Here is a 23,264-nt window from a genome sequence, read left to right as displayed (position 1 = left end):
TCCCCTAAATTCAGTTGCCACTTGCTGCTCCTCTGACATGGCCACTGGCAGGTCACCAAGATTGTATAGTCATTGTACATTGAACTGTCTAGCTGGCCTTCTACTCACAGTACCTTCCTTTCTTTTTATGTGGTATTAAAATTCATGTTTTAAAAATCCTAGTGTTTTAATATCCTATATACTTGCCTAGTTAGATTTCTATTGTTGTGATTAAAAACTAAGACCATAAACAACTGGGGGAGGGGCAATATTTGATCTTACAGCTCTAGGGTCATAGTCCATCACTGAGGGAATTCAGAACAGGAAGTCAAGGCAGGACCCTAGAAGCAGGAAGTGAAGCAGAGGCCATGGAGGAGTACTGCTTACTTGCTTATTTTTCCTGGCTTGCTCAATTTGCTTTCATATAGAACCCAGGATCACTTGGCCAGGGGTGGCACAGTAAGATGGACTTTTTTACATCATTGTCAATAAAGAAAATATTCTACAAACTTCCCTAAAGCAATCTGACGGAAGTATTTTCTCATTTGAGGTTACTCTTCCTAGATAACTCAAGCTTGTGACAAGCTGACAAAGACCTAACCAGGACAATTCTTTTTAACTTCTTGATGACTACTGTGCAAATCTACCCCATTACTCTTTAACAATAACAATGCCTCTGCTATCAACATTTTAAGTATATTTTTTAAGTTTCATATTAAATACCCTCTTGTCTTGCTTCTTTATTTTATATTTTTTTGAAAGACAACATATGCATAAAAAAGTTCAAACCATGATTGTACAGTTCAATGAATTAAACAAACAGAACACACCTATGTAACAACATGTGAATCAGCAAGTAGAGCATTACAAAAAGACCAGAGTGCTTCTAAATTCAACCATTGAGTTTTCCGTAGACAGTGGCTCATTCGGTAATCCACTACATAAGCAATGATGAATAAGTAATCACTAAAAATGTCACCATGTCATGTAATTAGGAAAAAAATCCTTCTGTGGACCTAGTATTATGTGATAAAGTCAAGTCCAATAAATGAGAAACTAATATGTATTATCTCTATCATAGAAATTTATCACTGCAAGACAGTCTACTCTAGATTTCTTCAACTAATCACCTCCATGAGCAATTGCTGTATGATATAATTATTAATATGTGGAGAAAAGATCTTGTCAAAAAATAATTATATCTTAAAATTTCAAGTGCTTTTGGGACTCTGCTCTGTAAATTAAATCACAGAAGTGGTTGAGAATTTCATGACAGATTTGACCCAGTAAAAGAACACATTTCTCTTGGTGGGACATGTTCTGTCTCCAAAGTTTGTTCTGCCATGTAACTGTTCTTATGACTTCATGAAGTGACCAGTAGTTGTTATTTCTTTTCTTTCGTTCCTTTTTTTTTTTGTATTTTTTGTTTGTTTGTTTTTTACAAACTACAGTTTCCCCTCCCTCTTCTCTTCCCAGTCCCTCCCTCCCTCCATCCATACCTCTTTCTCCCTTTCTCTTCAAAACAGGATAGGCCTTCCATGGATATCAACCAGCCATGGTATATCAAGTTGCAATGAGACTATGTACCTCTTCTTTTATTAAAGCCAGACAAGGCAAGCAGGCAGAGGAAATGGTCCCAAAAGCAGGCACCAGTGTAAGAGACAGTCCACACTCCCACTGTTAGGAGTCCTACAAGAAGACCAAGCCATACAACTGTAACATATATGTAGAGGGCTTAAGTCAGTCACATGCAGGTTTACTGGTTGTCAGTTCACTCTCTCTGAACCCCTATGAGCCCAGGTTAGTTGAATCTGTGGGTTTTCTTGTGGTATCCTTGGCTCTGGCTCCTACAAACCTTTTTCCTCCTCTTCTGCAGGATTCTCCCAGCTCTGCCTAATGTTTAGTTGTGGGTCTCCATCTATTTCATCAGTTGCTGGGTGAAGCTTCTCTGGTGACAACTGGGCTAGGCACCAATCTATGAGCATAGCAGAAAAATATTAGGAATCATTTCATTGATTTTTTTTTCCCCTGTCATGTTTGGTTCTATTCCTGGTCTCTGGGCTATTCCACCTCTAGATCCTGGCACTCCAGGCAGTGTCAAGGGTGAGATCCCTTTCATGGTATGGGTCTCAGGCTAGACCAGTCATTGCTTGGCCACTCCTACAATTTCTGCACCACCTTTAACGCAGCACATTTTGTAGGCAGGACAAATTCTAGGTTGAAGGTTTTGTAGCTAGACTGGTGTTCCAGTCCCTCCGCTGGAAGTCTTGCTTTGTTACAGGAGATGGCTGGATCAGGTTTCATATCACCCATTGCTAGGAATCTTAGCAAGGGTCCCCTTCAAAGATTCCTGGAAATTTCCATTGCAATAGGTTTCTAGCTCTTCCCCAAGATGCCCCATATCCCAGTTGTCTCTCTCAGTAATCTCTTTCTCCATCCTCTCCCCACAGGTTCAAGATCTCTCCTATTCCCCTCTCGTTGAGACTCCCTCCCTTGTCCACTGGCAATTATGAGACACAATGAAACTGGTGCTAAGAGGAAAGTTCATAGCACTAAGTGCCTTCATAATGAAATTAGAGAGATATCATACTAGCAACCTAACAGCACATCTGAAAGCTCTAGAACAAAAGGAAGAAAACACACCCAAGAGGAGTAGACAGCAGGAAATAATCAAACTCAGGGCTAAAATCAATAAAATAGAAACAAAGAGAATAATACAAAAATCAATGAAACCAAGAGTTGGTTCTTTGAGAAAATCAACAAGATAGACAAACCATTATCCAAACTAACTAAAAGACAGAAAATATCCAAATTAGCAAAATGAGAAATGAAAAAATACCAAGGATATGACAACAGACACCAAGGAAATCCAGAGAATCATTAGGTCATACTTCAAAAACCTGTACTCTATAAAATTGGAAAATATAAAAGAAATGGACATCTTTTGATAGATACTGTTTACCAAAGTTATCAAAATCGATAAAAATTTAAATAGACTTATAAACCCCATGGAAATAAAAAAAATAGTAATTAAAAGTAATTTAAAAAGGGGGGGGCAGGTAGTTTTAGTGAAGGATTCTACCAGAATTTCAAAGAAGAGCTAATACCAATACTCCTCAAATTATTCCACAAAATAGAAACAGAAGGAACATTGATAAATTCAGTTTATGAAGCCACAGTCACCCTGATACCCAAACCACACAAAGACCGAACAAAGAAAGAGAATTGCAGAATTATTTCCCTCATGAACATAAATCTAAAAATACTCAATAAAATACTCAAAAACTGAACCCAAGAACACCTCAAAAAGATCATCCACCATGATCAAGTGGGCTTCAATCTAACAGATGCAGGGATGTTCAACATATGAAAATTGTCAATGTAATCCACCATACAAAAAAAGTGAAAGAAAAAAAAAAAAACGTGATCATCTCATTACATGCTGAAAACTCCTTTGACAAAATCCAACACTCTTACTTGATAAAAGTCTTGGAAAGATCAGGGATACAATGGTCATAGTTATTTCTTTTTGACTGAGAGATCATTTAAATGAATTTTCTTGTGAGTTTAGTACAGGCCCTTTTTCTTTTCACCTGCTGTGAACTCTTTTTTCATATGCTTGGGTATTCTGTGACCATAGTGCTTAATGTTTAGCATTATCCAGAAGGCAAACTACAGATCTATACCCCAATATGCAACTTTAAGTGTATTCTGCACAACATTTTAGGTTCTTTTTTTTCTTCCTTCAAAACTGGTTTTTGCTCATTGGGCTTTCTAGTTTCCTGTACAATGCGTGAAAATTCTTGTTCTTAAGTGGTAATCTTAAAAGGAATCTCATAATTTGGCCTGTATCAGTCATTCCTCATCATGTTGATGAGAATTTCTTGGCCAAAGTAAAATAATGTGTTCCTATGACGTTATATTCTTTCCTATATGCCTTCTTCTAAACCTGCTGTGGTAGCTTGCTACGCTGATCTTCTACTGTTTGTGTCCAACAGTAAGTAACACATCTCTGAGTACACATAGAACACAGTACAAGCATGTGCCAATCATGAACCCATAATCGGCATTTGTTTTGTTTTGTTTTTGTTTTTTTTAAGACAAGTTTTCCCTGTGTAGCAGCTCTGGCTGTCCTGGAACTTGCTTTGTAGAGCAGGCTGGTCTCAAACTCACAGATATCCCCCTGCCTCTTCCTCCCCAGTGCTGGGATTAAGGGGATGTGCTACTGCCCAGCTCATATCAGCAATTTAAAATAATATAAAAAAATATTAATTTTAAAATGTGGCTTTCATTTTTTAATACCTAGTGTGTTCTGGTTTAAAGTATAAATCTATAAGCCAAACATATATGGAACTTCATGCCTATAAATATTGTTTTAATGTGCTTACTGCTAGGACTTTTTTTCCCATTTGTATTTTTTACCACTTGGAAGAAAAACTACCAAAAGGGCAGTTGACACTCAAAAATGATTGTTGTTGAATGGAAGGCTGCAGAGGAGAGGTGGTTCATAAATATCTGGAGATGTGCCCTTCATGGTTCACTTATCATTAATAGCCCAGTTGGCAGAAATGATATTGAGCAGAAATTCACAGAAGATGCCTCTGGTGCCAAAGGTCACAAGAAAAACAGGTAATAGAGAGGTAGGCAAAAAAAAAAAAAAAGACAAAAAAACAAAAAACAAACAAACAAACAAAAAAACAGTTTGCAGAGGGTAAGGACTAAACTTTTGCCTGTGCTGGCAGCAAGAAGGCATCATTCAGGCAGTGCCTTTGAGTAAAGAGGAAAATCATTCAGTAGCAAGCATTAAAAATAGAGAGTTCTATTAAAGCAGAGTCATTCAGAATTATCTGGAATGAGGAGCTGTGGTTTTATTAGGCATTTTATGATGTAATTCTAAAATAATGATTTCCATTCAAATATAAAGGAATAAACCTACACATAACATTTGAAGATGCCTTTTCCAGGCTAGGACTCTGATCATAGGGATTGTCATAAGTTGGCTATTTCTGAAGGCTGGGTGGGCAGATGACCTATGTAACTTAAGAACAAGCCATCTCTGAAGCTATCTGGTACAAACAGATATAAAAGATCTTTCATTTAATGAAAGCCACTTAGTCTCTATGCTTATTGTAAAACCAATAATTTGACAAATATTTAGGATAAAAGATGAAATTCCTGAAACATGCTGCGTTAAAGAGGGCCGTTTTGAATCACTATTGTGGCCTGAGTAGTGATTTAAACATGCCTGCTACCCCAGCATGAGGACCTGAGTTTGGATTCCCTAGAACTCAAATAAAGAAGCCAGAATGACAGCAAGTGCCTGTAACCTCTGCCTTCTGAGATTAGAGATGGATGAATCCCTGAAGGTCATGGCCAGCCAGCCTAACCCGATTGATGAGCTTTAATTTCAGTAAGAGATCTTGTCTCAAAAAATAAAGTAGTCAGTAATGGAAGAAAGGCCTGGCCAGAGGACTCTGTGGACACACAGCACGCGCGCGCGCACACACACACACACACACACACACACACACACGCACACGCACACGCACACGCACACGCACACGCCGCGCACGCGCGCGCACACACACACACCACAAAGAAAATACACCAGTTTGTCTTATTTTACAATTTAGAAAAAAAGCTGGGAAAATGGATTTGAGAATAATCTATTGAGCAGTGAGTATTGTCTTCTTTCTTGTGTTTCTATTATTCTACATGTCTTTGGCCCTGACTCTGCTACACTGCTGTGACAGAGCTGACAGTCATTGACTAAACATTATATAATACCAATTTCGCTTTAAGATACAGGTGGATGGAAAATGTGTGCCTTTGGGACATGAAAACCCATTAAGATGCTCTACAATCATCCTAATACTCATTTCTTTAGCAGGTGGCTCCTTGAAGATAGGAACCTGTAGATTTTTGAATAGCATGTTACCCTTTGGGTATAGGCAGCGAGGGGATGCCTTCATTTGAGTAAGGAGAGGGGACAGGGACTTTATATCAAAAGATCCCAGTTGGACACTACAGTGATCTGAGTTCTACTCTGCTTTGTGTTTATTTCCCACCTCTTTTTTTCTGATCCATACAAGTTTAATTTATAAAAGTTAGGCAAATATTTTATAGAAATTACAAAGCTGAACAGTGTTTACATCATTAGAACATATAAAGGAAACTACTTGATGATAGGAAGCAACATACTTACTTCTTTATATTTGTATTATTTACAAGCATGTCCTCAGAATGAGTTGGGAAAATTGATTTAAGTGCCCTTGCTATTTGGAGAGAGCTTGTTTCCTATAAATATGGGCGATTTTGTGGCCTTGGAGGAAATTGTACAATACTGAATTACCTGAAACATATGTGGAGCAAAGATAAAAGATGAAACATGATTCAGTCCAGACAGATGCTTTTAAATCAGTTGTGCTACTAAGAGTAATGGCAACTTCTTTTTCTGTAACATACAATTTTATAATAATGAATTTGTCTTAAAATAGAAACAGATTAAATATGAACAATAATAATGAGGTTTAAGTCAAAGCAAATAAAATACAATCATTAAGATTTTCAATTTGAAACTGTGAATGGGAGAAAAGTAACCAAAACTCATCAACAAAATGACAATATCCACACTATACAGTAAAATCAAGTGAAATAATTAAAGAATAATAGGTTACATGCACTACAGTTGTAACCAAGGAGAACACAAAGCTACAGAAACTATAAAAGTTTAGTTGAATATAGTAACACACACTTCTATGTGGTGACAAATATCTGTAATGCCAGCCAGTACTCAGAAAGCAGAGGCAGGAGTATCTTTGTGAGTTCAAGAACCAAACAAAAAAAAATGGTTTAGATAAAACTATTTCTTACAGCAAGATTCATAGTTCATTAGATTTTTTTCAAAGGTGTTGGTAACCCTTTATTTTTACCATGTTGTGCATTTTTTACATTTATGAATAGCATATGCATGTGGGCACATGCATGCCACTGTGCTTGTATGGAGGCTAAAAGACAATTTGTAATTCAGTTTTCTCCTTTTATCATGTGGATCCTGGAGATCAAATGCAGGTCCGCCAGCTGAGTGGCAAGCACCTTTACCTGCTGAGCCACCCTACCAGTCCATTATGCACATTTTCTTACTATTTTGAGGCAAAGTCTGTGTAGCCCTGGCTGGCCTGGAACTCACAAGTTCCATCTGCCTCAGCCTAGGATTAAGGGAATGCATTACCACAGCAAGTCTATTATGCACTTAAAAGTCTAAAGACTAGATGTTCTCAATAACATTCAGTTTCCCCAGCATATGCACAATGCTGTGCAATAAAAAAGCTGCGCAAACCTAACATACTTATATAGCAATGTTCCGGTCTAGAACCTCCCCCATCTCTCTTAACCCAGGGGTCAGGTTTATGTAACTGTCATGTTTTTGTGGGGATAACAATTTCACTTCCTAAGTGGGTTTTTTTTCCTACGAATTTTAACACAACTTTAAACCATGTCTTTTCACTAACCCTACTTGTCACACACTGACAGCCTCTTTACCATATAGAAAGACTAGGCACTGCATATTTGGACTTGTCTGTCTTCTGTATACATGATATATCACAAAATAAGACACACATAAAAGGACAATGGATAATCTTGCATTACCAAAACTTACATTAGTATTAGGCCCTTCATATGCTTTCTTTCTTCCTCCCTCCCAAACCAGCACAAGTCTGTGTTGCTCAGAACTGGTTTTATCATTCCATTTCCCAAAGACAGCATTTCACCATGAGTTTAAACAAGAATTTACAACATGTGCAAGATAGACACCTTTAGCTTACCCGTCACCCCGTGTGGTAGATTCACTTCATTTAATGTTGCTGTTCTGTATATAGTGTACAGACTGGAAAAAGGAGTCCTCATTTTATGATCTCTAGTTTCTAGGTGTTGAAGAGGTTGCCAACGTATGACAAATGTAGAGTTAGTGAACTAACACATCCTGTATACTCTGTTAAAGTTCATAGCAAGGTTGTCTTCTGAAGAGAGTTGTGAAAGTATCCAAGTGACGGGTGCCCGTGTCATGTGGTACAGGGGAGAGGCTGGAGAAAAAGGACAGAGACCAGAATGCTCTCAGCAGAAGACACTTTAAGATCTAACCATTGTTACATGTGTGTGGTTTCCACACTGCTGTGTATATAGGGGACAAATTTATGTCCTCATCTGAAACATCTAGTCCTTCTAGGTGTTTAGAAGTGCACAAAGTATGTTAAAGTTCATTAGATTTTTAACAGAGATCATCACTCAGAATTTTCCCCCTATAAGGAGTCATATTGGGATATTTCTTCTTTCCATTCCTTGCCTGCCATGTTCTCCTCACTGGATTTCACTTGTCATTCATGCCTTTATTCCTAATCTGCTCCCTATTCTTGCTTTATTTGGCAACTCATAGACACTGAAGAGTTTGTTGATCCCTCTCTGAAGCAGTCTCTTCCATCATATCAAAGTCTACTAATTTTCTTCTTACTTGACTGCCTTTACACTTGACAGTCCAATCCTTGATGACCTTGTCTCAAAATGATGTCATGGCTATCTTTTTCTTGTCCTTTAGCTCTCTGATTCACAGTTAATGCTCTAGGATATTGTTTGCCAATCAGTCTTATCTAGTTAATCAATTTCTCCATCCCAGCATGGTATACTTTAAAACAATTATCCCTATCTGAAATTGGTCCTATTAAACTATTATTGATGTACATTTTATCTATTTTCATGTGCAAGATTGTCAAGTCTATGTGCTTCTGTTCTCTAAAATACTCCAATACTCCTGGTTCCTAAAATCTTGCCAGACATACAGCAGAAGTTCAACAAATAAGGAACAGGCAGCATGTCTAATGGCAGTAAAGTCCATGTGATTCTCTTTAGATTCTAAAAACTGAAGTTAGAATTTTCAGTTTGCCCAGTGACCCCTACAGAGGAAATCAGATTCCTGATGGCCTCTGTTTGTCACACCTTTGAAAAACCTTCCTTTCATTATCAGAATGGTCTGGATGGCTTCCCATTATCCATGACAAAATTAGGATAAAATATGCTAGATATTAAGAGTAAAGTGTCTCTGTTATGTTAATATTTTTACATGGAATTTTAAGTGCTTTCAATTTTCTTCATTGAGTACTTTATGGATTAAAAAAAACATTGTTCTTGAGTTGTTTTTTGTTTAAAAAAAACAGCCAGAATTTTCTCTCAAATGTCACTTCTGTGAGGTATTTTTATTTGCCTTATGACCTCACTAAATACAAGCAAAATTCCTTTGGCAAAATGTCTATTGTGTCTTGACTCCCTACACACACAAGTTTGGTTTTAGAAAAATATGACAAAATAATAATGCTAAACTACCATACTTTTTCTTGTTTCACTTCCCTACCATTGTGGACTCTACCCTTAACTTGGTTAGAAAAATCCAGATAGCTTATTCTCATCAGTTAGTACAGAGTTTGTTCTGTGCAGCCACTGGAAATCTTGAATCAATAACTATCAAACCATTTCTCCTATGGGAAATATGGGGATATGTTCCTACAAGCCTCTAGTCACAATATTTGCATCAACCAGTCCATACATTCCTTGTTTTGTGTATGTTTCTGTTTAGGCTACTGTATTGAATATCTGACATTGATTCATAAACACTGAACCCGTGGCCAAAAGCATTTCAATGTATGCCTTCAAGAAGTTTGTCTACCTAGCATTCTTTCCTGTGTGTAAGGAATGCCACAGCCCTCTCACCCTCAGTCACACTAAGCTACACATCAGCACTGGGTCTGTGAACACCAGTGCACAAAGCATGGCACCAAGTGAACAACAGGATGAAAAGATTTGAGAAGTGAAATGAAGGTAGAACATTGTCTAGTTCTACAGTAGTTTGAAATGCATGCATTAGGCAACTTGAGTTTCTCACAACTCTGTACATCTGCAAGTCTATAAATGACCATGAAATCACCCTGATTATACATGGGTGAGATTGTCAACAAATATTAGCAAGTAGGCCAATTCACAAATAATGAGCATCAACTCTACATGAAAACATAAAATTAACAGATCTTAAAAGAACCACTTAATGATACATGTATTTGTTCATGTGTGTTGGTGCATATACCTATATGTTTACATGCATGTGAAGGCAAGATGTCAACTTGAGTGTTGTGTCATTTTTCAGGAGTCACCCATTTGATTTTTGAGACAGAGTTTCTCACTGGTATCTGAGCCTCCTAGATTAGTCCAGGGTGACTGGCCAGTGAGCTCCAGGGATCTGATTATCTCTGCCTCCTTAACACTGGAATTACAAGGGCATACCTGTATGTCCAACCTTTTACATGCGTCCTGGGGATTGAACACAGGTCTGCTTGCAAAGTGAAGATTCTACCTATCTGAGCTATCTCTTTAACCTCATTTAATTAATTCTGATACATTTCTATATATAGGAAGTTAACTCCCAGGTAAGACATAGAATACTTTCATTACATCATAAAAGTTCTTGTAGATTCACACTTGCATCCAAATTACCTTGGTAGCCACTGTTTTATTATTTTTTCTTAAATTTTACTCACTAATATTTTGTGTAATTATATGATATATTTGTGTTAGTGAAGGCTCAAACATGCAATGACACGTGTGAAGGTCAAAGGACAACCTCAGAAGTTGATTCTGTCCTCCCACCTTCATGTGGGTCCCAGGGATCAACCTCAGGCTGCCTCCCTTATGTAACAACGGCTTTGAGCTGCTGAGCCAACTTGTTGGCTCCTACCCTTGGAATTCTGCCACCATAGATTAGCCTAGCCTGTTCCATCTAAAAGTTTGTCATGTGCTGTTTTCGAAATATTTATTTTATTTGCACATATGCACTTATTGCCTGCATTGCAGGTGCACTGTGTGTGTGCCTGGTGTTGCTGAAGCCGGAAGAGGGCATTAGCACTCCTGTACCAAAACAAAAGTTACAAACAGCTATGAGCTGCTAAGTCCTCTGGGAGAGCAGCACATGCTATTAACTCCCCCCCCCACTCCCCAGTCATCTCTGCATCCTCACCGTATACTATTTTGAAAATCTACATCTTTTTCATGCATCACTTTTCATGCATCACAATTAAAAAAAACGTATCCATTCTGCTCTTGTGTCACTAGCCCCTTCTTTTCATTGTATAGAATTTTTTGTCTTTTCTTTTTTCTTTTTTTTTTTTTTTTGTAAATGTACTTTCCAAATATAAAAGTATTTACATTTGGGGGCTGTTATGAAAAGAAACTGTGGAAACAACCCTGTTAGTACTTTGGCAGCATACACTTTGATTCTGATGGATAAATATTTAGAATAGCAGTTGTTGACCCATAATATAAGTATGTTCAGTTTTGTTTAAAAACTGCCATACTCCCTAATGATTGTATAGTTTGGTTTGATACTCTCACCCCAGAAATGAATGAAAGTCCAAGGGGACCCAGATCCTAGACAGCGTGTTTAATTTTCAAGCATTAAAATGGATGGGAAATTGAGTAGCACTAATTTTCCTAATAATGAATCAGATCCGGTGCTGTCTCATGTCTGTAAGGGTGTTTACACTTCATCTTCATTTGTGGCATGGCCTGTGTACAGTTTGGCTTTCCATGTCACTAATTTGCGAGCATTTTTAGCATATTTCAGTCATTCTACTTTCAGATGTATGTGTTGCAGATATGTCCTCCCAGTTTCTGTCTTCCCCCGAATTTTGAATTTTGATGGTGCACAATCTATCAGCTGAATTTGATATCTGTTGGACAATCTCTGCCAACCCAAGGCCTAAAGAATATTCTATTAGAAACTTTACCAATTAGGCTTGTGTGTCTAGGTCTAAAATCCATCTAGGTTTTTTTTTTTTTGTGTGTGTGTGTGTGTACTGTTGTATAAAGTAGAAATCAATGTATATTTTCTCTAGATTTAAATAGTAAATTCAGCACAATTTTTGGGAAAAAAGGAAAGGAATCTGAAAAAAAGTACTTCACTTCTCTTGAACTGCATTAGTGTGTTTGTCAAAAGACAGCTAAACACATGTGGGAACCTCTGTCTCTGATTTTTCTGGATTAGCAGAACTTCACCATGAATAAATAACAAATCTGCTCATTTTTCCTTTTCTTGTTATCTCAAGTATTTAAGGGGTTTAATTGCATTTCTTCATAAATTTTATCACATTCCTGTTTATTCGTGCAAAGATGCATGATAGGGGTTGTGATTAGAGTTTCCACTTATCAGCTCTAAATTTCTTCTCAGTAGTAATTTCGATGTGACAATGGAGAACTCAGGAAACACCTAAAAGGAGGCTAGTGTGCAGATAAGCCAAGAACCCGCCCAAGTCCATTCTTCCTCAGAGGATTCTGGAGATCTGGAAAGGAGACTCTACCTAAGAATATCATATTAAAATGAAGCATTGTTTTCATGCCTAAAATCCCAGTTGCAGCATTCAGGAGGCTGAAGTAAGATGTAATGAATTAGAAGCTGATCTGGGATTCATAGTGAGACCTTGCAGGGAGACTGAGATGTGGGGGTAGAATCCTCATGCCTCACAGGTTAAGTGTCACATAAAAAATCTCATGTGCCATACTCTACCCAGTACATCCATGTTAAACTTAGATTCAAGTGGTCATTTCAGAACATAGATGTGTTCCAAACCGACCTTCTACCTTTATGATTCATAGGAAAGCATTTGAAGAGTCTATCTGTTCAGAAAATACATAACTTGCAGGACTTGTAATCCCAGCTACTCTTCAAGCTGAGGCAGGAGAATCACAAGTTCAAGGCTAGCTGGGCTACAGAGTGAGTTCAAGGTAACCTGGGCAAATTAGTGACACCTGTCTCCAAATATACAACAAAAACAAGGCTAGAGATGTGACTCGGGATCGATGCTCAAGGTCCTAGGTTCAATGCACAGATATAATAAAATAAGTAAAAACTAAATAGAAGTAATCCATGCCTGTCTGCATTCCTTATAATGTACTTTGCTTGGCTCTACTATGGGCTGTTTTTCTTTTTAAGGTGATTTGGTTTGGTATATGAAACCTAGCAATGAATTAGATCAATTTCCTTATGAGATTTACATAGAGAATGTAGGAAGTATATGATATGCACACAGAAATGTTGATTTCTTTTTCTTCCTGTCCTATGGAATTATAAGATATGTTATTATTACCTCATAGAACTCTGTAATGGCCTAAAGAGAGATTCACAGCCTCGGGAATGCTCCTCTCAAAACTGAATATTAAGCCAAAGCCTGCAAAGCCTGTCACTGTAATTTTATTTGAATCATTTTCCAACAGATGTTACATTTTACTTTGTGACTATATTTTAAATACTTTATTTTTTCAATATTCATTAAGCCAGTATTTTCTTCTTGTCTCTAATAAGTACAACATCTGTTTCTCCTTGTTCAATCAAGCCACCCACCTCAAGAGTCCTACTTTAAAAATAATACCATTTTGACAACAGCACAGATAGAATGCACTTCATTAACATTTTATATTTGCATCTGAAACAAGTTTTTCTAACAATTATATGTTAGGGAGGTGCTGGAGAAGATATTACTAAACAATTTAGTTACTGCATGGGAAAAAAAAATAAGGACAGAAGCTGGAATATGCCTTGAAAAACATGAGCTTTAAGTTAAACTCACTTGGTTAAAAAATAATTCACTTTTTAATATGCAGTTGAAATTTTTTGTTTTGTGAATTACTAAGTAACTGAATACATACAGCATAAAGTAACTTCAAATAATCTGATTCAAGGATTAAGTCAAAACTCATAAAACACTCATAGGTAGGTAGGTAGGTAGATAGATAGGTAGATAGAGATAGATAGATAGATAGATAGATAGATAGATAGATAGATAGATAGATAGATAGACAGATAGACAGACAGACAGAAAGACAGGTGTGCTATCTATTTTTAGGTTAACTTGACACAGCTACAGTCATTTTGAAAGAGAGAACCTCAGTTGATAAAATGGCCTTACCAGATTGTCCTCTGGGCAAGCCAGTGGTGTATTTTCTTCATTGACAACTGATCTAGTGTGGTGCAGATGACTGTGAGCAGTGTCACCCCTGGGCTGACAATTCTGAAGTATACAAGAAAGTAGGCTAAGTGAGCCATGAGGAGCAATCAGTAAGCAACACTTCTCCAGGGTTGTGTTCATCCATCTGCATCAGCTCCTTTTGCCAGGTTCCTGCCCTGTTTGAGTTCCTGCCTTGAGTTGTATCAGCAATGGAGTGTGGTCTGAGAGTTGTAAGCGGAAATGAGCCCTTCCAACCCCAAGTGTTTGTGAGCATGGTGTTTTATGAGAGAAACACAAACCCTAACTAAGACAGTAGATACATGTGTTTCTCTATGTATGTTCATTGATTAATCTTGTTGCTTGACAGTCTCATACATACATGCAATGTTCTCTGATTACTCATTCTCTACACCTTCTTTTATCTTCTCCATATACCTACCAAAAACCTCCAATCCCTTCCCAGGATTATGATTCTTAGTTTTGTTTTGTGGTCCATTTAGCTCAATCAAGGCCATCAATATGTACATTGGGTTGTAAATGCCCAATGAAACCAGGTGGGATCATTGGTGAGTATGCAATTGAAAGCTATTCCCTGAATTCATCAGTGAGAGGTGGGGTCCCTGATCCTCCCCCAACTATGCTTCACTGCTGATGGACACATTCTTTTATATTTCTGTAGCTTCTGTGAGTTTGTGATTGCAATAGCAATAGTATCTATTTTTAAAAACCAAAAAAATATTTTGGAAAATGTGAATTCTATTTTCCTTCATACTCTTCACAATGAGAAGTCCTTTGTAATGGATTACACTTTTGGAAATATTTCACCATATTCAGAACTAGTTAACATTGAATAATCTAGCATAATTGACCTATTTTGAGGATGAAAAAGAAGACAGCTATAAAGGAGGAGAGTAACTTTTGGTGTATAGCTCAGAATTGTCTTCCACAGCTGTTGACCAGGATAGTAGCCAAGATATATCTAGATACCCTCTCAAGTCAGCCAGCTCCTTACTACTGACCTTGCACTATTTAATTTATATGATAGGAATGTATTTGTTCATAAAAACTAACATGCTCCTTATTTCATAATGATTGATATTTCCTGAATGAAAGTACAACAACCAAGCTTGAAATTTAGAGGTAAAAAGATAAAACTTAAATGTATTAAGTGCTAATTCTGTATCAGATACTCTTCCAAATGATAACATATGTAGGCACATCTCAATTTATGACAGAACTATATTCTTATAAGCCCACTGCAAATTGAAAATATAAGTTGATGGTGCATTAAATGCCTCTGCCTACTGTAATTACAGCTTAGCAGCCCAGCACAGTGAGATGTCAGTCATTATCTCATGGGGATGGGAATGTCTGGGAGCTGTATATCTGTACTTTTGCCAAGCATCAGGAGATAGGATGGTATCATGAGACCTAGAGTAGGTCAGAGTTAGGTTCTAACACATGCACATTGCTTTTGTACCATTATAAAATAAAACACTCTTAAGTTGCACCATCACAAGTCAATGGCCATCTGTACATTTCTTCCAGCAGCACTAGGAAGAGGTTGACAGGCAATAGGCACAGTTACGTCAACAGAATTGAGACTTGAGCAGGGCAGTGATGGTACATGCCTTTAATCCCAGCACTCATAAGGCAGAGCCAGGTGGATCTCTGTGAGTTTGAGGCCAGCATGGTCTACAGAGCAAGATCCAGGACAGGCACCAAAACAACACACAGAAACCCTGTCTCAAAAAACCAAAATAATAATAATAATAATAATAATAATAATAATAATAATAGAGACTTGAATGCAGACATCTGACTTGAGTCCAAATTCTTACCTATCATTCTGAGTCTTTTGGTGTTGAAAGTGAGAACCAGATAACCATGGGTTAATTTCTGTCTCAGTCTCTTATGGGGCTTATTGTCTGTATGCTTGAATATAAATGCAACCCAATGGCAAGGCAATCCTAAGATAAATAAATACATATTACTAGCATGCCTATTTAAACTTTTAGTGTTCTATATGAAATGCCTCTAATATTTACTGTGTTTGTAGTAATATCTTAATAATTTAGGAAGTTCTTTTTCTAGGCCAGTAAGATGGTTCAGAATGGAAAAACACTGCCTTGCAAGTTTGATGACATAAGTTCAGCCCCTGAATCCCACAGAGGAAGAAGAGAACAGACCTCCAAAAGTTGTTCTCTGACCTCCACATATATACCATAGGTTACATAACACATGCATGTGCACATATATTATAGCTTACATACAAACATATGCACACACACATGCATACGCACATACGAACACACACATGCACATGCATGTACATACCTACACACACATACACACACACTTGGATGGGTCTTCACATGTTTTAGAGATTTATTAGCTTTAGGATGATGGGTAGAGGAATAAGTCTTTAACAATGAATAAGAAGGGCAGATTTAATAATATTTATTAATAAATTTCCTTTTTATAAAGTTTTCATAATAACTTGAATAGTAATTGGTTTATCACTAAATAAGCATTTAGTGTTTATTTTAAATATGAATCTTACACACTAATTAAGTAAACTATTACATTCTGAGATAATTTCATATATTGACTTCCAAGCACTCTTAAGTGATGGGGATGTCGTTCTGTATGCTGTGAATATGTGTTGCTCTGATTGGTTGATAAATAAAGCTGTTTGGCCAATGGTGAGGCAGAATTAGGTTATGCAGGACATTCCAACTAGAGAGGGAGGAAGGAAAAAGACAGAGCAGAGGAGACACTGCTAGCCACCACCAGGAGAAGGAAGATATAAAGGCACCAATAAGCCACAAGCCATGTGGAAAAGTATAGATTTATAGAAATAGGTTAATTTAAGATGCAATAGCTAGCTAGTGAGAAGCCTGAGCCATTGGGCCATATAGTTTAAAAATAATGTAAGCCTCTGTGTGTTTATTTAGGTCTGAGCGGCTGCAGGACTAGGCAGAACACAGGAAAACTTCTGACTACACTTAAGATTCATTGTTATTCCATTTAATTTGGATGAAAAATTATCTAGAAATATTATTAATTTTATAGATACTTTAAGAAGACTCTCTTTATAGAGCTAGGGAGGTACCTCAGTGGTTAAGTATGCTTACCCCTCTTGCTGAGGACCCAGAATCAATTCTTCACACCTACCTGATAACTCCAGGCCCAAGAAAGCTGATGTCTTTTTCTGACTGACCTCAAGGGATCCTCTATGCATTAGGTACACATTCAGGCATAAGTATACACATATACTTAAATAATAAGTAAATAAAATGATAATCCATTGTTTCTTCTCTTACATAAAAATGATTTTGCATATCTTTTTCAAAATGACAGAGGCCCAGGAAAGGGGAAAAATAAATATAATTTAGAGAAAGGTTGTAGAAGTCCCATAATTTTCTCTTAGTTCCTGTTTAGATGGAGTTATTAATGTTCAGTTGCAGCAGAAGGAATGGTTATAGGTAGACAGACATGAGCAAAAAGTCTTTGGCATCCTTTCTACTTTCACTGGAACACAGATGGCTGAAATCTGAAAAGTAGAAATGCTGCTATTTGGAAGTCCACGGTCTATGTTATCAACTTAGCTCTGCAAACCAGCACAGCAGAATCAAGGTCATGAGTTCACTCGTGATAAAATGGAAGAGTGAATACAAAGTCTCTTTACTCTAAGTGTCACACAATATGGAGATGATTTATACAAATACTTGTGGGCTTTTTAAAATATGCCCAAGGGAAAAGGTCCTAAAATTTCCTCATCTAGCCTATACTATAAAAATGTTCATCCAAAATACTTTTAAAAAGTGAAAACATTGGGAATTCTATGAGCAACAGACATAGAGATCATGATGGGGAGAGGAACAGAGATGACCAGGCCAAACTAGTGGGAACTCATGAACTGTGGACCAATAGCTGCGGAGGCCCCATGGGACTCGACTAGGCCCTCTGCATAGGTGAGACAATTGTTTAGCTTGAATTGTTTAGGAGCCCCCTAGCAGTGGGATCAGAATCCATCCCTGCTGTATGAGTAGGCTTTTTGGAGCCCAGTGTCTATGGTGGAACACCTTGCACAGTTTGGTGCAGTGGGAGGGGCTTAGTCCCACCTCAACTGAATGTACCAAGTTCTGCTGACTCTCCATGGGAGGCCTTGCCTTGGAGGAGGTCGGAATGGGGGGTTGGTTGGGGATGAAGGCTAGGGGTCAGGAGGAGAAAGCAGAGGGTTATCTGCAGTTGGTATTTAAAATAAATAGAAAAATTCTTAATAATAAAAAAGTGAAAACATTGAAAGACACATTGTACGTATGATATTCCAACACTGCAGAAATACAAGAGCAGAATTGATTGACAGTTAGCATTTGAGATGGATGGTACTTTGGTTTATTTCTAGCCTAAATGATTTAAGAGGCTTTTCACAGAACACAGATCGCTGTAGGTACAATGGAAATGGAATGGTATGTGAACTAGCACTCTGATTGGTCAAGAAGTATATAAAGGGTTTGTTATTGGTTTTCTTTTAAATTCGTTTGACCTCTGACTTAGAGTTTTCAGCGCTGTGATAAAACACCATGACTAAAAGAAACCTGGGGAGGAAAAGGTATATCTGGCTTAAAACTTGCACAGTCTGAGAGGGAACTCAAGGTAAGGACCTAGAGGCAGGAACTGGAGCAGAAGCCAGGGAGGAATGCTGCTTATTTGACTTGTTCCTCATGGCTTGCTCAGTAGGCTGTCTTACACACTATAGGACCACCTGCCTATGGTAGCAACACCCACAATGGTCTGGGCCCTCTCACATAAATCATTAATCAAGAAAATGCCCCAGAAGAAAATTGCCTACAGGCTGGCCTTAAGGAAACATTTTCTCACCTGTGGTTCTCTCTTCTCAGATGACCATAGCTTATGTCAAGTTGACAAAATATACCATCCAGGACAATCTCAAAATAATTTGGTATCCTTGAGAAACATAACTGAAGTTCATTTCAAAGCTCTACCACTTACCAACTATTGGAGGCTTACATTTATTAAACTTTGTCTCTCTAGTATATATGAGAGATAACACTACTTAAAGATTTTAAAATATAAGTGAGTGGAATGCAAGTAAAGTACTTGTGAGCATGGTTAGCCCATAGAACTCAGAATAGTATATCTATAAATACTCACATATGCAGAGATCATAAATTGGATTTCTCTCTGGAGAAAGCCCTTAGGCTATTACTTTTTATAACATTTGGACAAAGAAAATAGAAAAGAAACAGCACATTTTATTTTGAGCAATTTGGTCATCCTGACTACACTGAGAATGAATTTCATTATATGCAGGGACCCCTTCCTTTCAAAGATCACTGAGGCATAGCTATTGATGATTAATAGTAAATGTTTCAAATAATAATTGGAATTAAAATGAGTAGAAACTACAGTTTAAACTTGGATATGGAGAGGTTGGCTGTCAACAAAGCTCCTGCAATCTGAGGTCCAATTTCTCTGCTAATTAAGTTCCTTGAGAAAAATAAAATAACCTTTCATTTTTAATCTGATTAGAATAATAGGCCTTTTGTTGTGAACAATACAGGTGGTGATGTCACACTTATAATTCTGTTTTGCAATGCCGTTTTCACAAAAGCGTTTTGATCTTCCATTTAGAGCAGTTAAAAATATGTGACTTCTCTGCCTGAGTGAGTCTATAGGCTTGTGTTTGAATTTGTGATTAAATATTTCTAATAATGGTGTCCTTGAGACCTGTGTCCCCAAACTTCATTTCAGGGAAGGGTTTAATAAAATGTAAAAACAAAACTCAAAACCCAAATCAAAACCATATGCTCTTATAGTTAACTCACATCACATCCCATTTGTTGGTTTGAAGGCAAATGTGAGTGTGAAAATACATTCTTTGGGACATTAACTGTGCAGGAGAACCCAAAGGGACCCACTCAAGAAGGAAGTGTTTCGGGAAGCACTGTTGCTACCTGACAGCTAACTGATTTTAATTTAAGAATCAGACTGCATCTGCATAGTAATTTTACAGCACAGAGGCTTTGTTTGCATTGCTTTTCATGAATATTTGAAAGGCTAGAAAGAAAAGAATTAAAGAATTATTTGCCAGTTTTGTGTGGACAGGAAGATAAAACACTAAGATTAAATGATGTGGGGAAGGTAGTTGTCTTGTTCTAGAAAGAACATAGAGTAACACACCCCCTTCTTTTTTTCACAATGAGAAATTATAATATAAAGTCGCCTATCAGTATAAAAAAATGGTATGGACCTATAAGAATTTGGGGACATAAATACTATTTTATATTGGTGCAGAACATACAAAGTGAGAGAGGTAGGACAGGAAGGTACAAATGTCACAAAAGTGGTTCTTTGATAACATGTTTGGTATTGTGATAGCTAGATCCGATCCCCTGGGGATTTCCTGAGAGCAGTGACCACTGCCCCTAACCTATAGAATTCCTCTAGCCAGACACTCCACTTTCCACATCATCAGAAGTCATTGCAATGTCTGAGGGTGAGCTGAAGCTGGCATACTGGAAGATAGGAGAACATGCTTCATTGAGTGACTGGAGTGTCAGTTATGGGTGTTAGGACAGAACAAATTCCCAAGAAGATGTATTAACATTGAAACAGACTACTTAACAAGAATAAAATTTCATCTACAGGACTTACTTCTTACTCTCAGCATCCATCCCTATGCATATGACTTCTCTAGCAGTGAAGCCTCTGCTGCTTTCCACTTCTTGTTGCCTCAACTTCAGCATGACTATCCATGACACTTCAAAGGCCAGACTCCTGTTCCTTTGGACACCCTCAGATTCATTCAGTGATTCTTTCACACCTAATATGTGCATCATACTGTTTGAAATGCATTTTAAACAAGCAATAAAATAGTAGAAATATTCTAATATCAGAAAACGTATCAAAAACTATGGGTAGGAGAGATGAGAGAGTAGTTAAGAGCACTTGCTACTCTTTCAGAGGATCATGGTTTGATTCCCAGGACCTACTTGGTGGCTTACAACTACCTGTAATTCCAGTTCTAGAGGACATGATGCTCACATCTGGACTCTACAGACACTACACACTCATAGAGTACATACATACATGCAGGCACAATACTCATATGCATAAAAGAAGCATAGATCCATCTTTCTTTAAAAGTAGGAGAAACAAACAAAGGAACAAACAATTGAAGACAAAGTAGACTTAATCACTAGCAGTTGTTTGGGAGAAAACAAAGTTCATAAAAAGAGTGTTGTCAGGAGATGGGGAAAATGTCACTTCACACACAGGATTATGAAATCTCTGTATACGATGCATTTGCAGAGGCTGTAGTGAGGGAGTAAAACCATGCAGACAGCACACAGAAGGCATTCCAGATGGGACACTTGACACCCCTGTCACCATTAGGCCTTTGGCCAGTGTTGTTACTGAGCCCAGAAGCAACAGAAAATTTTCATAAGGGAAATGTCATGAACCTGCTTACATTTTCAAGAGAGGATTACACCACTTGATGGGGACTTCAGACTGAAATGGAAGGAACAGAAGCTAGAAAAGCATTGAGGGACAATTTAACACTCTAGGTTGATATCTATGTACATAATCTAGAGGGTATGGTGTGATCCAAGTGGTTGTTTACATGTGTGTACACTAAGAATACTCTATCAAAGTGTGTGAATGCAGACATTTTTGTTGACTGTATGTACACGTTTGTAGTTTAATGTGTTACGTATATACATTGATTTATACTATATATTTAATAATTTGATAATTATTTCATACTGATTCCTTAAGAATGATTCGTATTGTTCTCCACTGCAACAAAATGTTTTTAAACCCCTAAATTCAGATTTTACTCCTGATGGAAAGTATGAGATGTCACTGTTTGTATTTGTATTTATTATGAGTAAATGCTATAGCCATATGACTATCTTTTAAGTTCCAACAAGGTTCATTTTTTTTTCTTTATAATAGCATTTTTGTGGATGATATGGCTCCACAGTTAGTTGATATTCTTAATGGGAATAACCACTAAGTTGATATCGGAGCATAGTGGCCACATTAATGACTGTGACAGTTGTCTCAGTTATTGTCGGGCCAGTGACCTACAGACCAGTGGACTTAAATGTAGTCCCATAAAAATTTATGTGGTGCTAAACTTTGAATTATGAAAATTTTCATCTCTAATACAGACTAAATTGTGTGTATTCTTTCTTTTTAAATTTCTTTTCAACCAATTACTAATATAAAAGCCATTCTCAATGCACACTTTGTGTAAAAACAAGAGGACAGCTGGGTGATGGTGGCGCACACATTTAGTCCCAGTAAGCAGGAGGCAGAGGTAGGCAGATCTCTGTGAGTTTGAGGCCAGCCTGGTCTAGAGAGTGAGTTCCAGGACAGGCACCAAAACTACACAGAGAAACCTTATCTCAAAAGAAAACAAAACAAAACAAAACAAAAAAAAAAAAAAAAAAAAAAAAACCCAAGAGGACACAAGTTGGTTGTGGCCCACACACTATGGTTTGCAGACTCCTGGCATTAAATGATTAAGGGCTTAGACCTTTCTTTCATCTGTGTTTCATTGATTTACTCTGACTTTAGTTTTAAACATCTTCATTGCCTTGTCTTCTCTTCCTTTTGTGAAACTGAAGTGCATCTTCAGGGAACTCCTCCCTGTATACTCAAGATTATGCATCCAGAAAAGATGGGAACAACACCCCTGCCTCTTTCATAGCATTGATCTGTTCAAGGTCAAATCAAACCTCTTGGACTTCTCCTGGTGCTCTTGAAACTCCACCCAAATACTCTTGTCTAAAGTCTGCTCTTCTGTTAGCAACTAATTATTTACAGTGAAATGAACACATGGTAAACAAAAGAATGTTGCCTGCCTATAGAATGTGTTAAGAAACAATGAAGTATAAATTTGGGATGTGGGCATCCCGGGTTTGTTTGATTGTTTTTCTTTGCTGAAATATAACCTAGTCAGTTACCATACTGCCTGGTTTGATGATCAGATAATCTTTATTTCCCATGATGATCAGTGCTTAATTAGCATGTTCAACTACACGCAGAATCATTTCCTTAGTACTTAATTTCTATAAACTGTACTATGTAGATGTGGGTATTGAGAAAAAAAACATTACATTAAAAGATTTTAAAATTATAAAATTAAGGGAGATATTAAATCAACACAATAAGTCTGCTTTTATCTCAGAATGGAACCTAACAAAG

The 23,264-nt window shown here is 37.4% G+C and overlaps 1 protein-coding gene across 1 annotated transcript in view; it reads left to right on the top strand.

Annotated features, from left to right (window-relative positions):
• Positions 1-23,264, top strand: part of Cntnap2 (contactin associated protein 2) — a 2,034,995-nt gene that overhangs the window by 999,658 nt on the left and 1,012,073 nt on the right. The window lies entirely within an intron of this gene.

Source organism: Peromyscus leucopus, chromosome 3 (assembly GCF_004664715.2).
Source record: "Peromyscus leucopus breed LL Stock chromosome 3, UCI_PerLeu_2.1, whole genome shotgun sequence".
In the NCBI taxonomy this organism is placed as follows: Eukaryota; Metazoa; Chordata; class Mammalia; order Rodentia; family Cricetidae; genus Peromyscus; species Peromyscus leucopus.
Note: the sequence above shows the minus strand (reverse complement) of the source record. Positions and strands in the feature narration are given on the sequence as shown.